The 13009-nt window shown below is 42.0% G+C and overlaps 1 protein-coding gene and 1 long non-coding RNA gene across 5 annotated transcripts in view; one reads left to right on the top strand and one right to left on the bottom strand.

Moving 5' to 3' along the window:
• ANO3 (anoctamin 3) overlaps positions 1 to 13009 on the bottom strand; it is a 370397-nt gene that overhangs the window by 155555 nt on the left and 201833 nt on the right. The gene's annotated exons all lie outside the window — the stretch shown is intronic.
• The window catches only part of LOC123370054, a 99169-nt gene that overhangs the window by 73399 nt on the left and 12761 nt on the right, over positions 1 to 13009 (top strand). The window contains exons 4-5 of the long non-coding RNA XR_006579255.1: positions 4262 to 4319; positions 5733 to 5883. This is a non-coding gene — a long non-coding RNA (uncharacterized LOC123370054). The remainder of the gene's footprint in view (positions 1 to 4261; positions 4320 to 5732; positions 5884 to 13009) is intronic.

Genomic DNA, 13009 nt, shown 5'->3' with positions numbered 1-13009 from the left:
CTCACTACCACCATTATGCAGGGGAATATTGGGAAGACATGGAGTTATTTATTCTAGGCCAAAGGGTATGCTAAGCACCTCACAGAGCGAAGTTTAGATATGGTCCATGGCCTCAAGAATTTATCATCCAGAATTAAGATGTAACATAATGAACGAGGGTAAGAACAAACTGTTAGAGAAGGAGTACTTGTGGCACCTTAAAGACTAAAATTTATTTTAGCATGAGCTTTCGTGAGCTAAAGCTCACTTCTTCGGATGCATAGAATGGAACACACAGACAGGAGATATTTATACATACAGAGAACATGAAAAGGTGGAAGTATGCATACCAACAGGCAGAGTCTAATCAATTGAGATGAGCTCATCTCAATTGATTAGACTCTGCCTGTTGGTATGCATACTTCCACCTTTTCATGTTCTCTGTATGTATAAATATCTCCTGTCTGTGTGTTCCATTCTATGCATCCGAAGAAGTGAGCTTTAGCTCACGAAAGCTCATGCTAAAATAAATTTGTTAGTCTTTAAGGTGCCACAAGTACTCCTGGTTTTTTTGCGGATACAGACTAACACGGCTGCTACTCTGAAACCTGTTAGAGAAGGGTGAATTGAGACAGGATTACAACAATAAAATAATGCAAGAATTCATACGCACTGCTCAGTGACAACATCTTTCTTTTCTTGTTTGCTTTCCTGTAGTCTTGTATGCTTTACATCGGGCATGAATCATTAAGGCGCATTTACTGGAGTCGAGTGCTTTGGACTGGCAAACAGTTCTCCAAAGCACATGTAATCAGAATCCAACTAACAAATGTACTGCCCTACTCAGTGTCCATCTCTTTAGTCCTTATACACGGATGTGAAAATTGTTTCACAATATGTTCAACCATTTAGAGAGCGTTTTCTGTCAGTATATGAAACTTTCAACACTGAGGTGTTTAGACATGCTAAATAAATAAATTGCAGAGAAGGGCTTTATTGAATATGCTTTGCTCTTCTGAGGAGAAGCAAAAAGCCTGACCACTAAACAGCTAAGCTAAAAGTCAGAGATATAAAGCATAAAGAGTATGTGTTGAAGGACTACATTTGATTTTTTTGTGTGTGCCATTTGCTCTTAAAAGCCCTAAACACTTCATTCCTATTCATCAGAAAGGTCTCCTTATGAAAATATACTAGATAAGTTTATCAACTTGCTGTGAGAGTTAGTAATTAGGAAACGTTAAATCAGCTTTAGAAAATACAGCAAGAAAACTTATCTATCCTACTGACCCAAATTCTTCCCTCCAAAGCTTGCTTGCTGCATTTTTTCTTTACTGAAATATCACAGTATGAGATTGCTGAGTGATGTAATAGCTCTGGTGATGAATCAACTGCACAGCACTTTTGTTAAAATGCAGTATGAGATTCTAAACATGTAAGTCAGGTGGCCTTATGCCACTCTAGTTAACAGTAATTCACTTTTCAAAGCACACTTTGGTGGCATGACTAGTGCACTCTGAGAAGAGCATGACAAATTATTATTTCCCAACAGAAGATATAGACCTTTCGTTTTTAGAGTGTAATTTTACCAGTACTCATTTTATTTTACACTCTCCCTCCAAAAATGAGTTGCTCAATGTGACAGGTCCTCAGACGACTGACACTTTAAAGCCACTCTAAAGGTTTGAGTTTTTCCAGCATTAAGTTGGAAATGCATATATGCTTGTAAACAGATACCACATGCAGTTACCATAATTAAACAACTCAATTAAGACTCCACTTTAATAATGATAATCTGCACTCACCATATATCCCAGACACTGTAAAACTCCTTAAATATTTCAGATACTGTAAAGCTTGTCTATACATTTTAAATGCAATATAAGAACGAATAGAGCATTCTCAATCAGATTAAGATTCATTAGCATTTTAATAAGACTTAAATCCAACATTTTCATTAATTTTAAACCAAGTCTGGGATATAATTCATTCTTCACACATTATGGCAGAAGAGTGAATACAGAAAGCCAAAATCATAAATTCCATTGTCTTGCTTGTGTCTCCAGATCTGCCAAAATGCTTTAGCTATATAGGTGCCACCAAGGGCTGCCCAGAGGATTCAGGGGGCCTGGTGCAAAGCAATTTCAGCGGCCCCTTCCATAAAAAAAGTTGCAATACTATAGAATATTGTATTCTCATGGGAACCCCTGTGGGGCCCGGGGCAAATTGCCCCACTTTCCCCCTCTCTGGGCATCCCTGGTGCCGCCAAATTGATGCCAAGAAACAGCAATGAATTTGATGCATTTCTGCAGGGCCAGCTCTAGGTTTTCTGGCTGCCCCCCACCCTTTTTATTTTGGCTTTTACACACGTTTGCACTTAGCGTTGTTGTAGCCGGAGCAGTGGCAGCAGCGCTGGTGGGCACAGCGCACAAAGGAGCGAGCAGCCGGTGATGGCGCACAGCTGCTGCCCAGGGTGCAGGGATGCTCCGGGGGAGCCGGAAGGCTTGCAGGGGCAGCGTCTCTCTGGCAGTCCCAGCAGGGATGCTGAGGGTTGGCTCTGGCCCGGCGGAGAAGGGACGGTCCCAGCAGGGCAGTGCGGCCACTGGCTCCAACTGATGCTCTGGCAGAGGTGAAAGTAAGCTGGTATGGTCCAGTACAGTAAGGACTGGATCGGCTTCTCCGGCAGTGATTTAAAGGTCCCAGGGCTACAGCCACTGCTGGGAGCCCCAGGCTCTTTAAATAACCGCCGGTGCTCCGGCAGCTGGGCGTGGGAGGGGATTTAAAGGTCCTGGAGCTCCAATCCCTGCGGGGAGCCCCGGGCCTTTAAAGTGCTACCCGAGCCCTGCTTCCGAAGCTCCGGCAGTACTTTAAAGTGCCCAGGGGCTCCCCGCAGTGGCAGGAGCCCCAGGCCCTTTAAATCTCCGGCCAACCCCTGCCGCCGCTACCCCAGCCCTAGCCTGAGCCCTGCCACCCCGGGGTAGCGGCAGCAGGGCTCCCGCGGTAATTTAAAGGACCCAGAGCTCCATGGCAGCTGGAGCCCCAGCCCTTTAATTTGCCCCAGGGCTCCCAGCTGCCTCTGCAGCTGGTAGCTCTGGGGTGATTTAAAGGCCCTGGGGCTTCCAGCCACAGCCTGAGCCCTAGGGCCTTTAAATCTTGAAAGGCCCCACCTTTTCCGGTTGAGGCCACGCACCACTCAGGACTCAGGCATACTGGTAAGTCCTTTAACCTACCTTTACCCTGTGCTCTCGGCCTGCAGCTCCCAGCCGCCGCCGCCACCATCATCTGCTGCCGCTCTGCGTCCACCCCCCCTGCCATGGTGGCGGAGAGCCTGGTCACTGCCCGGCCACTGCCGGGACCCTCCTGGGCTTGGTGCTACACCTCAGTGATCCTGGTATTCACCCTTGCTGAAAGGGGAAAGGCATCAACTGCTCAGGTAATGCCCTGGCAGTGGCCGGCTCCCCCGCAGTGCAGCCCCTGGGCACACACACGTGCAGGGCTGGGAGCCTGTGCCCAATACGGGCCTGCCCATGCCCATTGTGTTTACATGACAGCGTGGAGCCGGGAAGGCAACTGCACGCTGCCTCTTCCTCACTCCTGCCCTGTGTGCTGCTGAAAACAAAGAGCCCGGGTTTCAGTTCAGGCTGTCCATGGCTTGGTTCCAGATGCAATTTGCTGATAACCTGAAAAGGAGGAGAATTTTTCTCCTCCACTGGACTGGAGATTTTTTTGGATGTTCATGTATTATTTCCGCCCCCCCCCGCCGTACATTGGTGGATTTTTCCAGGAAAAAAAAAGGATGGCCAGAATGCCGCCCCTGGAAATGTGCCACCCCAAGCACATGCTTACTTTGCTGGTGCCTAGAACCGGTCCTGGTCTTCTGACTGGGCAGAATATGATCTTTATAGCCAATATAAAACTTAAAAGCATGAAGGCTGTATTCCAGCTTGCGGATAAATTGCATAATCATTTGCTTGGCCACACTTTGGTTCATTACGAAATACTGTGGAGACCAAATAACCAATGTCAATCAGGTTGGTTAATATGGTACAGGAAAAAAGTTCTATACAACATCAGTCTCCAAAGAGCAGTCCCGTGCATCTATGTTACATTCGCCTTATGTATAAGGTGTGCTCCCCAGAGTTACATCCCTGAAGCCATCTTTTTATAGCCTACTTGTTTACCAGTAAAATGTGTGTCATCTGAAAGGAAACTAGATTCAATTAATCAGGTTTTTACCTTGTTTCTGGTATCATGGTATACCTCTCTTTCTTTTGTTTGAACCTAGGCATTCCAGGTACTAAGGGGCATGAAGACACCTCCGAGGCCTGTACCAGGATAAAAAGGTTTGTGAGGGCAACTCCTTTTCTTTGCTATGAGGAAACAATTACATGCCCTCATACTGACAGTTTCCCTATCTACTTAGGTGAAAGCTTACTTCAGTAATGCAAGGCATTATGGATTACTTTGCAGAAGCGAACAGGATTATAATAAAAGTACAGGGCAATTTGAGCTATAAACTGCTATATTAATGCTTAACATGTATACTTAAATGCTTGGAATATAGATTATGGGCAATACTATCTGCATAATATATATGTATGCTAGCCAGTGTAGCTTAGTTAACATTTAAATGCTTCAAAAGACACATTAGCCTGTGGTGTGCTCTTTAGGAACCACGTTAACTAAGGTTCTTTCACGTAGCATTATTAAAACTATAACACTCCAATTCTATCTTCCAAGAAATGAGCTCCGTGTAAGCTTGTCTCACTCACCAACAGAAGTTGGCCAATAAAAAAATATCATCTAACCCACCTTGTCTCTTTAATATCCTGGGACCAATATGGCTACAACACTGCATATAAGAAATGTGTTAATTATGCACATCAGGCCAAGCCTCAGCTACACTTATGGTGAAGTTACATTAAGTGTCCATTAGATGTCAATACACTACAATACGTTCCTATGGTCAGTCTGATGAAAGTCCCCTCTCATTTCCTATCAGAGAAGGAATAAATGACACAGAGCTATGGATATGGGCCATGGTTTGGTTGAGCTGGTTATGTATTATGTGCACACAAAAATGCTGACCCTGATTTGTGATTCCTTGGTTATGATGACTTGTGACTCCTGTCCTGGAGATCCTGCCTCTCTGCAGAGCTGGAATTTGAATGGGCATTCTCTGCCTATAGCACAAGTGTATGCACTGTTGATCTGTCGAAGGGAAAACAGTTTGTTTCTAAAATTTAATTTAAACAAGTGATTACTACATAATATGATTTTATTTGTGGTATTTGGGGAAGTCTGGAGCCCACACTTGCATACTTTGCATATGCAATAGATCCACAGAATCTTGTAAGATTTTTGCCTGTGCAGTGTACTTCCATATAGAGAATTGGACAGTATACAGGATCAGTCTGGTATTTGGTACAAATAATGCACCATAAACAACTTTTAAACTGATATGAAAGCATTTAATTGTTTTAGGGCTCATACTTCATAAGGTACACCTCTAATTAAAAATGAAAGGACCTAAAATTCAAATTTGGAGTCATTCTAATCTATGAAGTAATTTACACCTCTCTTTTCAAAGGGACTAGATTTATGAATTTACAAAATAAAGAAGAATTTTTCTATTACAAGTTATTTATTGATTGTATTACAGATGAGGGCCCTATTGTACTGGGCACTGTGCAAAGGTTTAAAATCTAAATAGACAAGATGAAATGGGAGAAAGTATTAATATACCAATTTTACAGGTGGGAACCGAGGTTGAGAGATTAAGTGACTTTCCCAGATTCACAGGAAATCTGGCAGACTGAGGAATCAGAACCCAGATATCTTCAGTCAGAGCCCATGACCTTAAACAGAAGACTTTCTGTCATCAAAAACCAAATGACTAAATATTTGGTAAGTCTATTGTGTAGAAAGGATGAATTTCCTGGGTCTTCTGGTGGGTTTCTTGTTGGTGTGTATTTGTTTTAAGTAGGTTGTTTGTGTGTTTTTGTGTTTTGTTTCCTTTAAAAAGGAAAAAACAAAAAACCCCAGGGAAACAGTTTTGAATGGAATGGTATGAAATCTGTTGGAATAGTTACTTCCTGCAGCCATTGCCAATTCTCATGGTTATGACCGAATTCGGCAAAATCCACACATGGCAGCAATTCTCAATGCTCAAGTCAGCTGACTCTTGGGCATGTTACAGTGCTAAAAATGGCAGTGTAGATGTTCCTAGTTGGGTTGGAGCCTTGGGTCTGAGATCCGGCAGGGGGTTGGGTCTCAGAGCCTGCGCTCCAGTCTGAATGGAAACATTTACACTGCTATTTGTAGCCCTGGGGTGAGAGCCCCATGAGTCCAAGTCAGTTGACAAGGGCTCTCCGACTTGCTGCTGTGGATTTTTATATATATTTTTGTTTTGTTTTCCCTAATGTATATGACAAAACACTTCCCTTGACTAGTGTTCCCAACTCATAATTTTGTCATGAGTCTCCTGATAATTGTTTTCCTTAAAGCCCCAGCTCCTGGAGTCAAGTGAATTTGTGATGATTTCAGCCTTCATTCTTAAAGAAAAATGAAGTGTCTAGCCCTCATGGCTGTGGAGAAAGCTTCAAAATGTGACCCCAGTGCACCCTAAAGTTTCAAAAAGCAGAAGGCAAATAAAAACAACAACAAATCTATTATTTTAAAGCCAATCTCATGATTTTTGGTGAGCCTGATTCATCATTTTTGAACATTTGAGGCTGGCAATACTGCCCTTGACCTATCCAGGAAAGTTTAGGAACACTGATCACACACAGTGTAAGCTTTTTAACAATATAAAAGGTCCTCATTTCTGAAGTACTAACTAGAAGGTAATTCAGCAGCAGCGAAGTAGTTAAACAAAGCTAAAACTCAAAAATAGAGAAAAGGGTCAGTGTGCCAGCTCTCAGAAAATATGTCTCAATGGCCACGATTTATCAGTTATTCAGAAAAAACAAAAAAGAATACTTGTGGCACCATAGAGACTAACAAATTTATCTGAGCATAAGCTTTTGTGGGCTAAGGCCTACTTCATTGGATGCATGCAGCGGAAAATACAGTAGGAAGATATATATATACATACACATATATACACACACACACACACACACACACACACTGAAACAATGGGTGTTACCATACACACTCTAACGAGAGTGATCAGTTAAGGTGAGCTATTACCAGCAGGAGAGAGAAAAACTTCTTGTAGTGGCAATCAAAATGGTCCATTTGCAACAGTTGACAAGGTGTGAGGAGCAGTAGGGGGGGAATAAACATGGGGAAATAGTTTTACTTTGTGTAATGACCATCCACTCCCAGTCTTTATTCAAACCTAATTTAATGGTGTCAATTTTGCAAATTAATTCCAATTCAGCAGTCTCTCGTTGGAGTCCGTTTTTGAACTTTTTTTATTGTAATATTGCTACTTTTAGGTCTGTAATCGAGTGACCAGGGAGATTGAAGTGCTCTCCGACTGGTTTTTGAATATTATAATTCTTGACGTCTGATTTGTGTCCATTTATTTTTTTACGTAGTGACTGTCCGGTTGGGCCAACGTACATGGCAGAGGGGCATTGCTGGCACATGATGGCATATATCACATTAGTAGATGTGCAGGTGAACGAGCCTCTGATAGTGTGGCTATTCAGGGGACACCATCATAGGACCTAATCACATCAGCCACACTATCAGAGGCTCGTTCACCTGCACATCTACTAATGTGATATATGCCATCATGTGCCAGCAATGCCCCTCTGCCATGTACGTTGGCCCAACCGGACAGTCACTACGTAAAAAAATAAATGGACACAAATCAGACGTCAAGAATTATAACATTCAAAGCCCACGAAAGCTTATGCTTGTCATAAGTAGTTAGTTAAGGGTTAAGTTCTACCTGTAAAGGGTTAACACAGACCTGGTGAAACACCTGACCAAAGGACCAATCAGGGAAGAGAATTTGAAAATCCCAGAGAGCGGGAACTTGGGTCTCTGTGTTCTTTGTTCTGTGTTCTTAGCCGTCTGGAACTACACCAGCCCAGACGCTTAATCAAGTCTGCTCATCTTTCTGAACTAATTTCTTCTATTCAAGCTAGTGAGTATTAGAAGAACTGGGTAATTTCATATAAGAATCCTGTGTCTGCAATTCTGTGTGTTTGTATTGATTATTTGTAATTTTGCCTGTATTGTTTGTACTGAGGAAAAGGGAGAAATTTCTCCAGGAATTAATAAGATTAGACCCTATGAATGTCTATATTGGATTCATAGAGATTGTGTATTTTTTTCTTTTTTTTATTCTTTTAATAAACTCTTTTAGGTTCAGGACTTGGTTAAGTTCCTTACCTGTGGATTCAGGGGAAGGAAGCTAGGCACCACTCTGTGGAGACAAGGGTTGTCTCCAAGCAGAGAAAGCAGGGAAGGGAGAGGGAAGTGAAAGGAATCTTTCTCCCTCTGTGATTTGATCTGTGCTTCCCCAGGAAAGTCTCTGGAAGGAGGAGGGGGGAACAGAGGGGTGTCTCGATTCATCGAATCAATCGAGTGTTGGCAGCAAAAAGGAAACCTACCCTAAGGGTTAGGGTGGGGGGAGAATACATGCGGGTCCCCATCTTTTAACCCAAAAGCTCAAAGTGGGGGTGAGACCCTATGACAATGCTCAAATAAATTTGTTAGTCTCTAAGGTGCCACAAGTATTCCTGTTCTTTTTGCAGATACAGACTAACAGCTGCTACGCTGAAACCTGTCAGAAAAAACAGACTGACATCTGTTCCTTTTATTAGTCTTCACCCATAAGCTCTTCCAGCAATGGGGAATATGCCAAAATGTATAGACAGTGGCAAAATTCCAGGTTTGGACTGATCAGAAATTGGGTTCCCTGCCCCCCGCTCATTCCTACTGGGTAGAACAAATTCAAATGGCTTATTAACCACGGTAAATCGACTTGCTCTAGATTACTGTATAACTTTGATTAAAAATACACATATACATTAGTACAAGACGTTTCTTTAATTTTCTTTAACATTAATTCAAGACATTTATACTGCAGTAAAGGCATGTTCTGTCTTCAGGGCCACTCAGGGAATGGGAGGGGGCAAAAGGAGATATTTGCCCCAAATCCCCCATTTGGGAGGACCTGACTAGGTCACAAGGCCAATCACTGGAATTCAGCCTGGCAGCCCCTCACAGTGGAGGGGCAACCAGACCAAACCTGAGTGACAGGGCCATCCAGAGGGGGGAGCGGCAAGTGGGGCAATTTGCCGCAAGGGCCCCCATGAGAATATAGTATTCTATAGTATTGCAACTTTTTATGGAAGGGGCCCTGAAGTTGCTTTGCCCCAAGCCCCCTGAATCCTCTGGGCGGCCCTGCTGAGTGGTGTTGCGACCTTGCGTGGCAGGTCACAAGGCCCAGAGCAGGGAGCTAGGCCCAGCCCCACAGGGGTGGAGCTGAGCTAGGATGAATGTGGTGTGGATTTACTCTCAAGCCTCCCCCGTCCTCTGGCCTCTCCTCAGTGGTAGCTTTTTTGGAAGAGTTGGGGGACCCCAGTTTCAGATTTTTTCCCAGACCTCCAAAACCTGCGTGGCCCTGTCTGTATTTGTGAAGATAATTTCCTTACAAAGGTGAGGAGGGAGTGTTACTTAAAACAGATTAAAAACGTGTAGAAAAATGTAAATAGGCCAGGCAGTAAGGTGAGCCGTGAGTGAGAAAGATTTAAAGGACTATGGTAATTCAAATCCTATGGGATTACACATGACAACAAAGATGAAAATATGTGCAAGTCTCATTTCTATAACACTTGAAAGGATGTGCATTTAGATAAGGGGGAGGGATAGCTCAGTGGTTTGAGCATTGGCCTGCTAAACCCAGGGTTGTGAGTTCAGTCTTTGAAGGGGCCATTTAGGGATCTGGGGCAAAATAAGTACTTGGTCTTGCTAGTTAAGGCAGGGGGCTGGACTCAATGACTTTTCAGGGTCTCTTCCAGCTCTATGAAATTTATATATAGAGAGAGAGAGAGAGAAAGAGAGAGAGATCTATATTTTAAGATGCACAGGATGCATGACAGGAAAGTAAAAATTTATTATGCTACAGAAATGCCGAATGCAAATCTAGAATATATATAAAAAAATCCAAGTAGGTGAATCAACTCCAGTGATAAACAGCATGAACTCTTCCCACATTTTAGACTCAAACCCAAAACATGTTTTTTTCCCTGAGAGTCTAAAATATTTCAGTTTTGGCCATGGCCAGAAGTACCAAAATACAATGAGGAGGATTTTTCTAGTTATATTATATTCTGATGCTAGTGGAGTCAACAGAATTGTTTCCTAATTACAGGACTGATTGTTTTGGTGCATAAATTTAAAGAGGGTTACTCAGGTGTCACTAGGAACATAATTCAAAGATAAGTGTACTTGAATGAAGGAAATACCCCAGCCCAGCCTGACTCTCAGTGTATGTCTACACAGCTGCTTGGAGGTGAGATTACTAGTGTGGGTAGACAGATTCATACTAGCAGAGCTCAAGCAGTGGACCCTCAGGCATTGGCAGGGGCTCAGGCAAGTCACCCAAGTCCAAGCTTGCCCAACCCCCTGGGTCCGAACTTGGGTGACTGTCCCGAGTTATTGCTGGGGCTACAGTGTCCACCCTAAAATTTTTAGTGTGCTAGCTCAAGCCTCTCAACACACACTGGGAATCTTACCTCCCAGCTTCCGTGTAGACATACATTGCCAAAGGCTAGGACAGAGGTGTGAAATTTGAAAGGCGGCTTTCTGAGAGCAGTAATCAATATAAAGCCTCTGTTACGAATAGCCTAATAAACCAATGATTACTGTTAGTGTCACCGTATTAGTGCACTGAAGATGTATATAATGGGCAGATTCCATTTATGAAGATAAATGTTTATAGTATATAAGCCAAATTACACAGTTGACAATACAATAAGGTTGAATATATAAGTGGAAGGTTGGTTTGCGTTAATGTCTGTGTGACTGCGTTAGAGATGGTGGTGGATGAAAGTCAAAAAGGAACATTTTGCACTTTGGCTGCTTTGTAACTCAGTTACAACAGACCACTCAGTATATTTTGAAGGAGCAGGGGTGGAGCTTGAAGAGCCATTACAGGGACTTCTATGTAGTAGGGAGGCAGAAATAACGCAACCCACTTAATTCAAATCTCAGTAGCAAAATCAACTACACCTCTACCCCGATATAACGCAGTCCCTCAGGAGCCAAAAATCCCTACCACATTATAGGTGAAACCCTGTTATATCAGGGTAGCAGCAGCAGCAGGGCTCCAGTGGTGATTTAAAGAGCCCCGGGCTCCGGCCGCTGCAGGGAGCTTGGGCCCTTTAAATCGCCGCCCAAGCCACGCTGCCGGAGCCCTCGGGTTACCGCGCTATATGTGAACCTGTGTTATATCAGGGTAGAGGTGTATTGCATTCATTAACTGGTAACATACAACTTTCATACTTCAAATTAAGTTTAATAATTGAAAAATCTTTCTGTAAATCATTAAGATTGTGTGAGTGTTGCATAGAAGCAAGGTTAAATGAAGAAAATACTCTTGAATAGATGAAATTATTATAATCCAACATTACCACAAGATCATTAGCAAGTTGTTAAACTGTTGACCATTTAGAGCTCAAATAGCAATTTTAAATTAACAATCAAAGAAAAGCTTTGACCACAGCATCTTCTGAAACCTAGATTAAGAAGTCTCATTTCACAGGGAGCAGAAACCAGAAAAGAGCTAAACACTAGAGATCGCTGTTCTCAAGCATCTGTCTCTAGCAACTACATTAAGACAGACATACTTATCCTTTGCAGCTGTACTTCTAACAGATTGCCAATCCCTTATTTCCTATGAATATTCCAAGACAAATCCACTACTCTATTTTCTGTATTTAAATGAACTCGAAAATTAATACGCATTCAAGATATCAATTGGTAAAGGACTTCAGGACTCATTCCACAGACATTATAAAAGATTGGCAGGGGCGGGATGTTCATACACACATCTAAGCACGCATTATATAGATCATCTACATACACACTGTACCATATATGTAATATTTAAGCTTATCTCTGTGTACTATTGATGTGTAAAGTATCAGATCACTTTACTAGCTGAGCTAGTGAAGTTTTTCCTCTATCTTTCTGTGAAGAGAATCAAATGGAAGAGCATGAATTTGATTTTCATTGGTACTCAATAGCTATGAATAATCACTAGAGCTGGGCAAATCCTGACAAATTTCAGTCTGCAAATATTCAAATTTTTAAACGGATTCACTTATAGGCAGTTTCTGCATTCCTTTTTGGCACACTGCTTTTCACGAATATAGTATGACTGGGCTTTAATTTTCCATTCACTTTCTACTGAAATCAATTGGATTGCAAAAGTGTAGATACTCTTGATTTATATGTATGTGAGTGAGGAGAATCAAGGCCAAAAAGTTCAATTAGAACAAAAAGTGAATGTTAATCTCACATTCTAAAATATTCACAAAAAGAACATTTTTAAAAAGTCACTTTCTACAAGCAGTCACACCAGAAGAGTTAAGCTCATCCAATCAGGGAAGAGAAAATAATGATGTGACCTCTGTGACCAGTCACTACTAAGCAACACAGTTTTATCAGTAAGCCATCCTATAAATGAAATTCATAAAACAGCTCCTAAGAACATCAAATATGTAAAAGAAAATCATTCTTCACAGATTTGCAGCAAAATCCAGTGCAAAATAATGGAATTAGATAGGAATATAATGAAAATAAGTCAACCCAATTTTATGGAAAATGGATCTTGCCAAACAAACCTGATTTTGCTATTTGAGGAGTATAGAAATTTGGTTGTTAAAGATAAACGTGTAGATGTAATATAGACCTTTGAAAGGCATTTGACCACATGACAGTCTGATTAAAAAATACCTCTGTACAATATGAATAAAGCATACCTTAAATGGATTAAGAACAGACTAACTAGCAATCTCAAAAACTTGTTATCAGTGAGGAATCATTACTGAATGGGGATATA

This window comes from Mauremys mutica, chromosome 4 (genome assembly GCF_020497125.1).
Source record: "Mauremys mutica isolate MM-2020 ecotype Southern chromosome 4, ASM2049712v1, whole genome shotgun sequence".
NCBI classification, from domain to species: domain Eukaryota; kingdom Metazoa; phylum Chordata; order Testudines; family Geoemydidae; genus Mauremys; species Mauremys mutica.
The sequence above is the reverse complement of the archived record's forward strand: the minus strand, read 5'-3'. Positions and strand labels throughout refer to the sequence as shown.